The sequence below is a fragment of the Pelmatolapia mariae genome, linkage group LG10_11 (genome assembly GCF_036321145.2).
Source record: "Pelmatolapia mariae isolate MD_Pm_ZW linkage group LG10_11, Pm_UMD_F_2, whole genome shotgun sequence".
NCBI lineage: Eukaryota > Metazoa > Chordata > Actinopteri > Cichliformes > Cichlidae > Pelmatolapia > Pelmatolapia mariae.
The window spans coordinates 54,019,190-54,028,478 of record NC_086236.1 but is presented as its reverse complement, the minus strand read 5'-3'; the positions used below and the strand labels follow the sequence as shown (position 1 = coordinate 54,028,478).

Below are 9,289 nucleotides of genomic sequence, written 5' to 3'. Positions count from 1 at the left end.
AGGGCGCCAATCAAATATGAAATTTTAGAGGCGTCGTCGGCAAATGCATGGGGAGAATGCTGAAAAAGCAAAGACACCTGAATCAAAAACCCCCCACAACGGCCCAGCTCCCCTGCGAATGGTACTAGTGACGGGGGAGCGGGGTCGCGAGTCGAAAATGTACTCCGCGATGCAGGAGGTTCGGGTGGAGGCGGCGAAGGGCCGGGAGTCGAGGGCGGAACAAGTCGAGCCAGTGTTTCCTGAATGGCCATCATTAACCCGACCGGCCCACTGTTCGGACTCACGGAACTGACGGGTCAAATCTGACAGAGATTTTTCATGTCTCTGGACCTGGTCACTAGGAACCTGGTCTGTGCGTGGCAGAACACACAGAAGCGCAGAAAATGCAGGAAGTGCTCTTTATTTACAGTGGGATAAGATATGTATGCTGATAAATAAACAGAGGGAAACCAGGGGAAGGGGGCTGACACGCATTCGGAGGGAAAGGGGTAACCCGCACACGCAGGATGGATCTATGAGAAAAAGAAAAACGAAACGTTACGGAAGGATGCCAAACAACCGGTAAGAAACGGCAATAAATATGGGGAGAGTTGGAGAGCTCACTTGTCACACTGGCTGTACAGGCTCGGACGAGGATTCCCGGGATGTGGGAGAAACGCTGAGATTGATCTCCGTAGTGATCCCGGAAATGCGGCTTCACAAACAGCTGACAGGTAAGCGGGTGATGGATCCGGCTGGGGATACAGGACAACAGGTAAGCAAACAAAATCCAAGACATAGGTTGGCCGTAATGCACACCGCAGAGAATTAACAGACAAGTTACCACTCGGGGAGGTGGCAATACTCTGACACCAGACGTCTGTCGCGCTGCTCCTAAATAACGCTCCATCAAATGACGTCTGATGTACCGCCGGTGTGTCAGCATCCCGTGACACACGGCCCCGCCTACCTGTGCTGAAAACAGAAGCAGACCCTGTGACACCACACCAGAGAAACACCACCAACTCCTAATATAAACAGACGATCAGCTGATCATTGATCAGTTTCATGATTGAAGTAGCAACAGGAGAGGGAGGGGAGAGAATGAGAGAAGAAGAGGCAGCTGACAGCGTAAAGACAGAATAACTCCAGCTTTGTGTCTTTTTCATTGTAGCTGAAGTCCGGGATGAATCGCGTTCCTTTTCCCCTCCATACGGATGTATTGTAATTGGTCCAGCCCAGAGTTGATCATGACCAATTGGCTAATCCACCACCTTTCATTGTTTATACCGTTACAAAAACAAACATACAAAATTAAAAATGAAAAATCACCATCGGCCCACCGGGCAAATGCCTGGTATGCCCAATGGCCAGTCCAGCTATGCAGTCAGCTGGTGGGTAACGTTTAGAGCACTTGTGCAAATATGTGATGTCTTGATGAATCGAGCAGGTATTTGAAGTTTACACATCACCATTCTCGCATGAAAATATCTTAAAAGTTTATTTTGTGACCCAGAAAGAGTAATATTTCAAACTCCGCCACTCTGTCTTCCTCCGCCACTGCCTCGTTTGAGTTTTGGGCGAAATGGATTCTGGGATATTGCATTTCGTCATTTCGAGCTGATTGGAGACCAAAACAGCCAATCAGATTTTTTTGCATCCAAGTCTGTGATTGGCTGGTTTTGTGGCACAAATATAACGGTGTACAGAAAGAGTTGAGCGCGCATGGGCAGAAATGTTGAGAACGCAAGCAACACATTGCGAGCAAGCGCAAATGCAAAAACTGAGCGAGAGGGGCTGCTATTGTATGTGTGTGTGGATAATAGCAAACACTGAAATACATTTTTTGCACGCAGCAATGAAGTTTATTCACTCAAATTTAGCTTTTCTTCGCTCAAAATAAATTTCTCCTCAAAATGCAACACTTGCAACTGCAAATTTCTTTTACGTGCGCTCAAATTTTTTTTACGTGCGCTCAGAATAGTGGCACAAAAATAACGCCATAGTCCCGAGGTGAGAAAGACATGTACCAAATATGTGTGCAGCCAGATACCTAGACCCAGCTGAGGGTTCCTGCATTTCCTCATTTATTGGTCTACAATTAATGCTAATGTATTAATGTGGTCAATGTTTTTTTAAGAATTAATTTTTTCCTTTTGCTTATTATTTTAATTTTTAACAGATACTTTTGTGGTTTGTGCACAGTCTGATTTACATAGTGTGTCCCATTCTGCTGACTTAACATATTTACCTCTGGAGTTCAGCTCTGAAATCCATGTCCTGATATTTATTTTTCACTAGCTGGGGCCACGTCCTCATTTTAAGTTTGACAGCATTTTAGTAGGTAGGGTAAAGGTGAATGGCTTGGACATTCACCTTCACCCCTCGCAGTGCCCTCCACTCGGATCGCTGTGTCGGGGGTGCCTCCGTTTATTCCCAGTGCGGCTTTGGAGCACGAACTGAAGCGCTTTGGGAAATTTGCAAGTGGCTTACGGACAGTGAGTCTGGGCTGTAAGGACGCCAAGTTAAAGCATGTTCAGTCCCTTCGGAGGCAAGTGTTCATGTTTTTAGACTCCCCCACACAGACACTGGCGTCCAGTGGGATGCTATCCCAATTTAAGTGATCTAGGTAGCTCTGTTTTGGAATGTCAATTAACGCTAGAAATGTGTTTTGGAATTTGTACGTGCTTTGTCTCTAGGGGCCACCGTATATATTTATATATAGACATATATAAATAAAACCACTTTTTTTACATTAGTAATTCCTTTTGTGCATAATTTTATATTGTTGTTAATAATAAATTAATTAAAGCAACAAAACAACCTGAAGAGCCGGTTCGGAGCCGAAAGAGCCAGTTCTCTAAAAAGAGCCGGAAATCCCATCACTAGAGTGAGGTAAGTGATTGCATGACTACAACCAAGTCGAAAGAGAGGGTGGAGGGTGGAGGCTGGACCTGCGGTCAGTACGGCACAGAATGGAGATAAAATGAGGAGTTCAGAGTTGGGTGTAGAGTGTGTTGTTGCCTCGGGGGAAGGAGGGGTGGAGGAGCAGCAGAGCAGGTTGCCTGCTGGTTGTTATGGTAACGACGTGAATGACTTGGAGTGTGATTCTGATTCTGATAATGTTTCTGTAGCAGACAGTGTCTTTCAAAATGCAGATTTGTATTCTTTGGAGGAAATCGTTGCTTTTCTGGATGACACCTTTGGTAAAAAAAAAGTGAATGTTAGGGAATATTTCCCTGATGGTGAGAAATTCATTCGGTCAGCTATGACTCTTCAGAAAGTTGTGGGGTTGGACTTACTGGATGGTAAAAAGCGTTATCGCCTGAAGAAACATTTTACTGGTCTGAGGAAACGGTTGAAGCGTCTGAATCGATAGAGAAAATGAAGTTTTCACAATAACACGTCATGATCATACAACACTGGGTGTTTCATCTCTGCTGGGTTTTTCTGTTTATTTTCTTGATGGCTTCCTCTTATGTGCAGGGGTTGAGGGTGGCCTCCTTGAATGTGAATGGGTGCAGGGATGCAAATAAAAGAGCCTTATTAGCTGAGGTGATCAAACAGAAGAGACTAGATGTAGTCTGTCTTCAAGAAACACATACTGCCAGTTCAAATGAAATAGACTGGGATCTGTGGTGGGGAGGGCAGAAGTTTCTTAGCCATGGGACAAATTTTAGCGCAGGAGTTGCTATTTTATTTTCTCCTTCTCTAAATGCAAATATTATTTTCAGCATGGAGATGGTAAAGGGCAGAGTCCTTATGGTGAAGGCTGAAATTTAAGGTTTTATTTTTACTTTTGTTAATGTCTATGCACCAACCTCAGGGTCTGAGCTTGAGATTTTGATTAAAACATTAAAAGAAAAATTAAGTGGTGCTGCTCAAGGGGACTGTGTTGTGTTGGGTGGGGACTGGAATTGTGGTCTTGACTTTACTTTGGATAGGACTAGGGCGGAGCCGCATCTTCAGTCATCTTCTGCTTTATCAGATGTCCTACGGAAAATTAACTTGGTTGATGCATGGAGGATGAAGCATCCCTCATCCAGGCAGTATACCTGGGTGAACGTGACTGATGGCAGAATTAGTGCAGCGAGATTAGACAGGTTTTATGTGTCTGTTTCTTTTACTGCTCAAATTGTTAACTGTCAGTGTTTTCCTGTTGTTTTTACAGATCATCGCTTACTTTTAATGGAGCTGTTTCTATCTACCACCAGCAAATCCAAATCTTTTTGGCGGTTTTATATAAAATTATTGCATGATCAGATATTCTGTGACAATTTTAGGTTTTTTTGGGGATTACTGGAGATCAAGGAAGGGTGATTTTGATCCCCTTACTCAATGGTGGGAGGTAGGAAAGGCCCAAATTCAGGTGTTTTGTCAGCAATATACAGGGTGGGCGATTTATATGGATACACCGTAATAACATGGGAATAGTTGGTGATATTAAAGTCCTGTTTGTGGCACATATGTGAGGGGGCAAACTCCTCAAGATGGGTGGTGACCATGGTGGCCATTTAGAAGTCGGCCATCTTGGATACAACTTTTGTTTTTTCAATAGGAAGAGGGCCATGTGACAGATCAAACTTATTGGTAATGTCACAAGAAAAACAATGGTGTGCTTGGTTTCAACGTAACTTTATTCTTTCTTTATTCAAATCAATAAAACGACAAGGGTGCCCAAATTTATTCACCTGCCTGATTTAGTTTAAGTGACTATTGCACACATTCTGTAAATCCTATAAACTTCATTTCACTTCTCAAATATCATTGTGTTCATCTGCTGTATGATATATTTAAATGAAATTGCTGATCCAAACAAGCAATGATTTATGAAAGGAAATCATGAAAATTATCAAGGATGCCTAAACTTTTGCATACCAGTGTTCACACCGAATGCGATAGATGCGACCAAAGCGTCAGGTTTACATGTAAAGTCAATGGAAAAGCGCGATGACGTGCGATTGCGGGTCCCGCGAAAATTCAGAAGCGTTTGACGCGTCAAAGTAGCGCCTGACGCTACTTTTTTATTCGCGCGTCAAACGCACCCGACGCGCTACTTTGACGCGCGAATAAAAAAAAAAAAAAAAAAAAAAAAAAAAAAAAAAGCGTCAGTTTTTGTGTTGCATTTTGTGCATACGCGTGTATCGCGTCTACCGCTCGAGTTGGAAAAACCTGAACTCCAGCGTCAATTCGCGCCGCGACAACCAATCAGGAGCCTGGTGACGTGGCTCTGACCTAGGTCAATGGGGCATATCCAGCCAAAGCCTTTCATTCTTCATTCAATATGGAGGAAAGGCTAATCAACGCCATAGCAAACCACCCGGAGCTGTACGACACCAGCTGCTTTCTGTACCGAGACAGGAATAAAAAGGACCGAGCTTGGAGGAAGATATGTGATAGTGATGCGCGAATCATGAACGAATCGTTCAATACTCGAGAATCACTTTACTGACTCATGATTCACAAGCCCAACTGACTCACTGACTCATCCCTGTTGCTGTTAGCAGCAATATATCTAGCTTATAATTAAAAATTGTGGAGAAAAACACAACATCCAGTATCTTAATGTGGCAACACGAGGTGGAAATAAAGTAATTACTCTTCACAGTTTTAAAAAGACAACGCCACCCTGGGAATTTCACCCAGAGAATACTGGAGGCAACACTAATCACTACGAAGGCAGTTAGGTTTGTTATACTCAATACAGAGACGAGGTTCAATGATAAAATAAATTGACAATTTATTAATTAAAACAACATTTAAAAGCACAGTGATAAATATCAGTGTAAAAGTATGCAAAAAAAGGTATCCAGAGCTGAGGCTTACCAGTGGAGGGCAGGGATGCCACACACAAACTCAAAAAAAAGAAGAAAATACACCAAGACACAAGTGCAGCACACTATCACACACTCACACTAATAAATTAAACAAGGCAGGTGTGTACACTCAGAGGATCCCACCACCAAGGCACCCTGGTCTCCTCCACGTCAGCACTCCGCATCTGAATAAAAGAAACAAAGAAAATTTAATATATTACAACAAAACTAATATGCCGTGCTGGGGGATAACCCAACTGCAGGACCACACTGGTGATCTGCAGCTAGAAAAAGGGCCTCCCACCAGTGGCGTAACAAAAATCCAAACTACAAATCAAACAGTAAAACATACAATCTGGGTAAAACTCTAAAATATGGAGCAAACGGAATCGCCGTATTGCTCCAACTTGCCGTCTGCACGGCTATAAGTTAATTATCCAGTCAGTCAATCAGTATGCGCGCCAGCCGACCCGCGTGGCATGCATATGGCCGTTGTCAACGCCGACGTCCACTTTAAAGGCTGGCAGCAGTAGGAAGCAAACTTCGCAGCCGGAACAGACAGTAAAAATAAAGTAAAACAAAGCAAAGCATCACAGCAAAGCAGCAGCCCTTCAGTTTGCGTAGCTTGGTGCAACACTAAGGCCCACACTTCCTGCAAAGCATAATAAATAATTACTATAAAAGAACAACAGAAGGCAGAGAGCGTAACAGAAGTTGATTACATACCAAGTAAGCCGTGTCATAAAACGTAAGCGGAATGGCTCAGAGGAGGCTTCTACAGCTACGACCTACAAACAATAGCTGTTTACCACCAAGCAAGGTAATATACACACTACAATGAGTAAACACCTACCAGCTGCGATGGAGGCTTCAGAAGAGTAACTAATCTCAGCAACACCAACAGGGAGTCAGGTGACCAAGAAGGAGATCACAGGTAAGCGATCCAGGGACACTCAAATGGCCACTATTTATACTAGCGCCCCCTAATGGGCCAGGCTGAAAGTGGGTTGGACCGAGGGATAACATTCATCCTGCCACATTAACAAAAACATTTCTGCTCTGAACTGGAAGAAAAAACCCTGAGTAGAAGCTCACATCAAGACAATAGCTCCTCGGTTCACAGTAGCATCGCTCTGCTAACATGCTAACAGCACATTTGAGCTACTCACCCCCTCCCTCCTGTGCTGAATCATAGAGCCAGCGAGTCACTCAGGACTCGCTCACCCCCTCCCTCCTGTGCTGAATCGTAGAGCCAGCGAGTCACTCAGGACTCGCTAACCCCCTCCCTCCTGTGCTGAATCATAGAGCGAACGAATCACTCACTCACTCACCCCCTCCCTCCGGGCTCACAGCTTCTTCTTCTTGGTTGGCAACCAATGTTAAGGCGCATTACCGCCCCCTGGCTCACGGCTCAGTGGACATTTAGATGAGAAAATATATACTTGACACATTTAAGGAAAATACTAATAAAATAAAAATAAACAAGATAAATGTTCCCTTTAGAAATTTTTTTGCTTTATAAAATTGTTGTTTTCTTTTAGAATCACTCATCTTAGCAGTAGGATTTACATGAAAAGAGAAAAGAAATTAAGTTTGAGTGAAAATGTACATTTTTTGCACTCTCTGGTCAACTGACTCAGTGAATCAAATGACTCAAAAAACCCGATTCACTTTGGTGAGTGACTCATTAAAACTCGATTCAGTAAAAAGAATCAAATTTACCATCACTAATATGTGAAGAGATCGGGCAACCTGGTAAGTTCATTCATTTCTCTTTTGAAATTTTTGACTGACCCGGGGAAGCCGCGCAAAAGCTAGCAAGCCCGCCTACTGCCCCGCTATTTTCCCACTGATGTACAAATGCCTTTCTGCTCTTATGCATGTTGTCATATAGGAATATATGTTATTGTTTGTTAATAAACAGCACACAGTGGTCCCGCTGTTCATCCCTCACTGCCTCGCTTTTTCACTGATTTTTTTATTGCACAGTGCAGCATTGCATTCTGCAGCCTGATTGACAAATCTCCTCCATGTCGTGTCTCCTGCGCTTGCCAAATTTATCATGTTTGGTTTTGATAACCATCACGTCCAATAGAAAAAACAGCACAAAAACACCCATAACTATGACCCTCGTTCGGAAATACACACCTGCACCGGGAGGGAAAAAGGCGCACAAAAGTGGCAGGCAGACGAAGACAAAATGCGGCATAATAATACTTTTACGTTTTGAAATCTACAAAGGTTTGCACTTTGAGAATCAACTTGTGAGAACTGTGACTAATGTTCATGTGTGTGTGGAAAAAAGTGTATAAAGTGTGTGGCGATGGGCTAGTTATTCTGAGAACCCCTGCTGCAATAAATGAGGGACCACTGTAAATACTTTCTCTATGACTATTGTTTTCAACCTGTTAACATTTAATATTGTCTTGACAGAGCCAACTGATTCTGCAGCAGAGCCATCCCCTGTTGCTTCTCCTGGCTCCCCAGTCCCTGGTACCTCAGCTCCTGCTGCTGCAACCACAGGTATGTAATTGTAAAGCACTGATAACTTTTTACTCGGTTGGATTCCCTTGTGATATCTACAACCAATCTCTTTATATCCTGTTTTTTTCAATGTTGAAAATGAAAATCTAGTAGCAGCCTTCTCATTTCTTTGTGTTGTTTTGTGCTGTGTTTTACAGGCCCACAGAGGAGGACAGCTCCAAGGCAGACGAAGGACAGGTCCCAGGACGGTCCATCGGCGGTGGAGCTGGCCATCCTGGAGTCCCTGAAGAGGACACGCCAGTCTCCAACGGAGCATTTCCTCCTCAGCCTTGTTCCTTCTCTGGAGAGCATGCCGCCTCACACAAGAGAATTTGTAAAATTTCAAATTTATAAATTTGTTTTTGAAAACAGCACAGCTGTGTTAAATTTGGAAACATTGGACCCTAGCAATCAGTAGTTTTCTGATGAGGTAGCAGGCTCTCCAGGGCAGAAACAGTGTTCTTATTTTTCTCCTCCTTCTCCCTGAGGCTCTTCCACTTTAAGCTGGGTCCTTTTTATTCCTGTCTCTCTGTAAAGAGTTATATTGTATATATTTATGTTTAATGTTTTTCTGTTTGAGAATTTTAATATTATTTGAAATAAATTTTTGTAATGACTAATGTCTCAGTTCTACTACACAGCAAATATTGGCACACAGCTTGACACATGTAGAATTAATTTCATATTATACTAATGAAAAAATATACTACTATATAGGAACACAGTGAAGACCAATTATTTAAGAGAATAAAGAGAGGTTAGTTTATTTTGGAGTAGAGCTCCATTTATTAAGAAAATTTTAAAAAGGCAGGGTTGTGGGGAAGTCAATGGGTCTTCAAACAGGCTATTCTTTTGGCTGCCAAGATGCTGCTCCCTCCGCCGAGAAATGGGCCATGAACTTCTTCCTCACCAGGGCAGCCTCTCTGGTGGAGTTGTTGACTGTTACACGACCCAGGCCTTTTTTGAAAAAT

General features: G+C 43.1%; 1 long non-coding RNA gene across 1 annotated transcript; it reads right to left on the bottom strand.

The window, feature by feature from the left end:
* Positions 1-404: 404 nt before the first annotated feature.
* LOC134637880 (uncharacterized) lies at positions 405-6,945 on the bottom strand. Its single transcript, XR_010095195.1, has 4 exons — positions 5,894-6,945; positions 824-954; positions 604-734; positions 405-512 (listed from the first exon to the last, which is right to left on the bottom strand). It is a non-coding gene; the product is annotated as an uncharacterized LOC134637880 (long non-coding RNA).
* Positions 6,946-9,289: the final 2,344 nt, after the last annotated feature.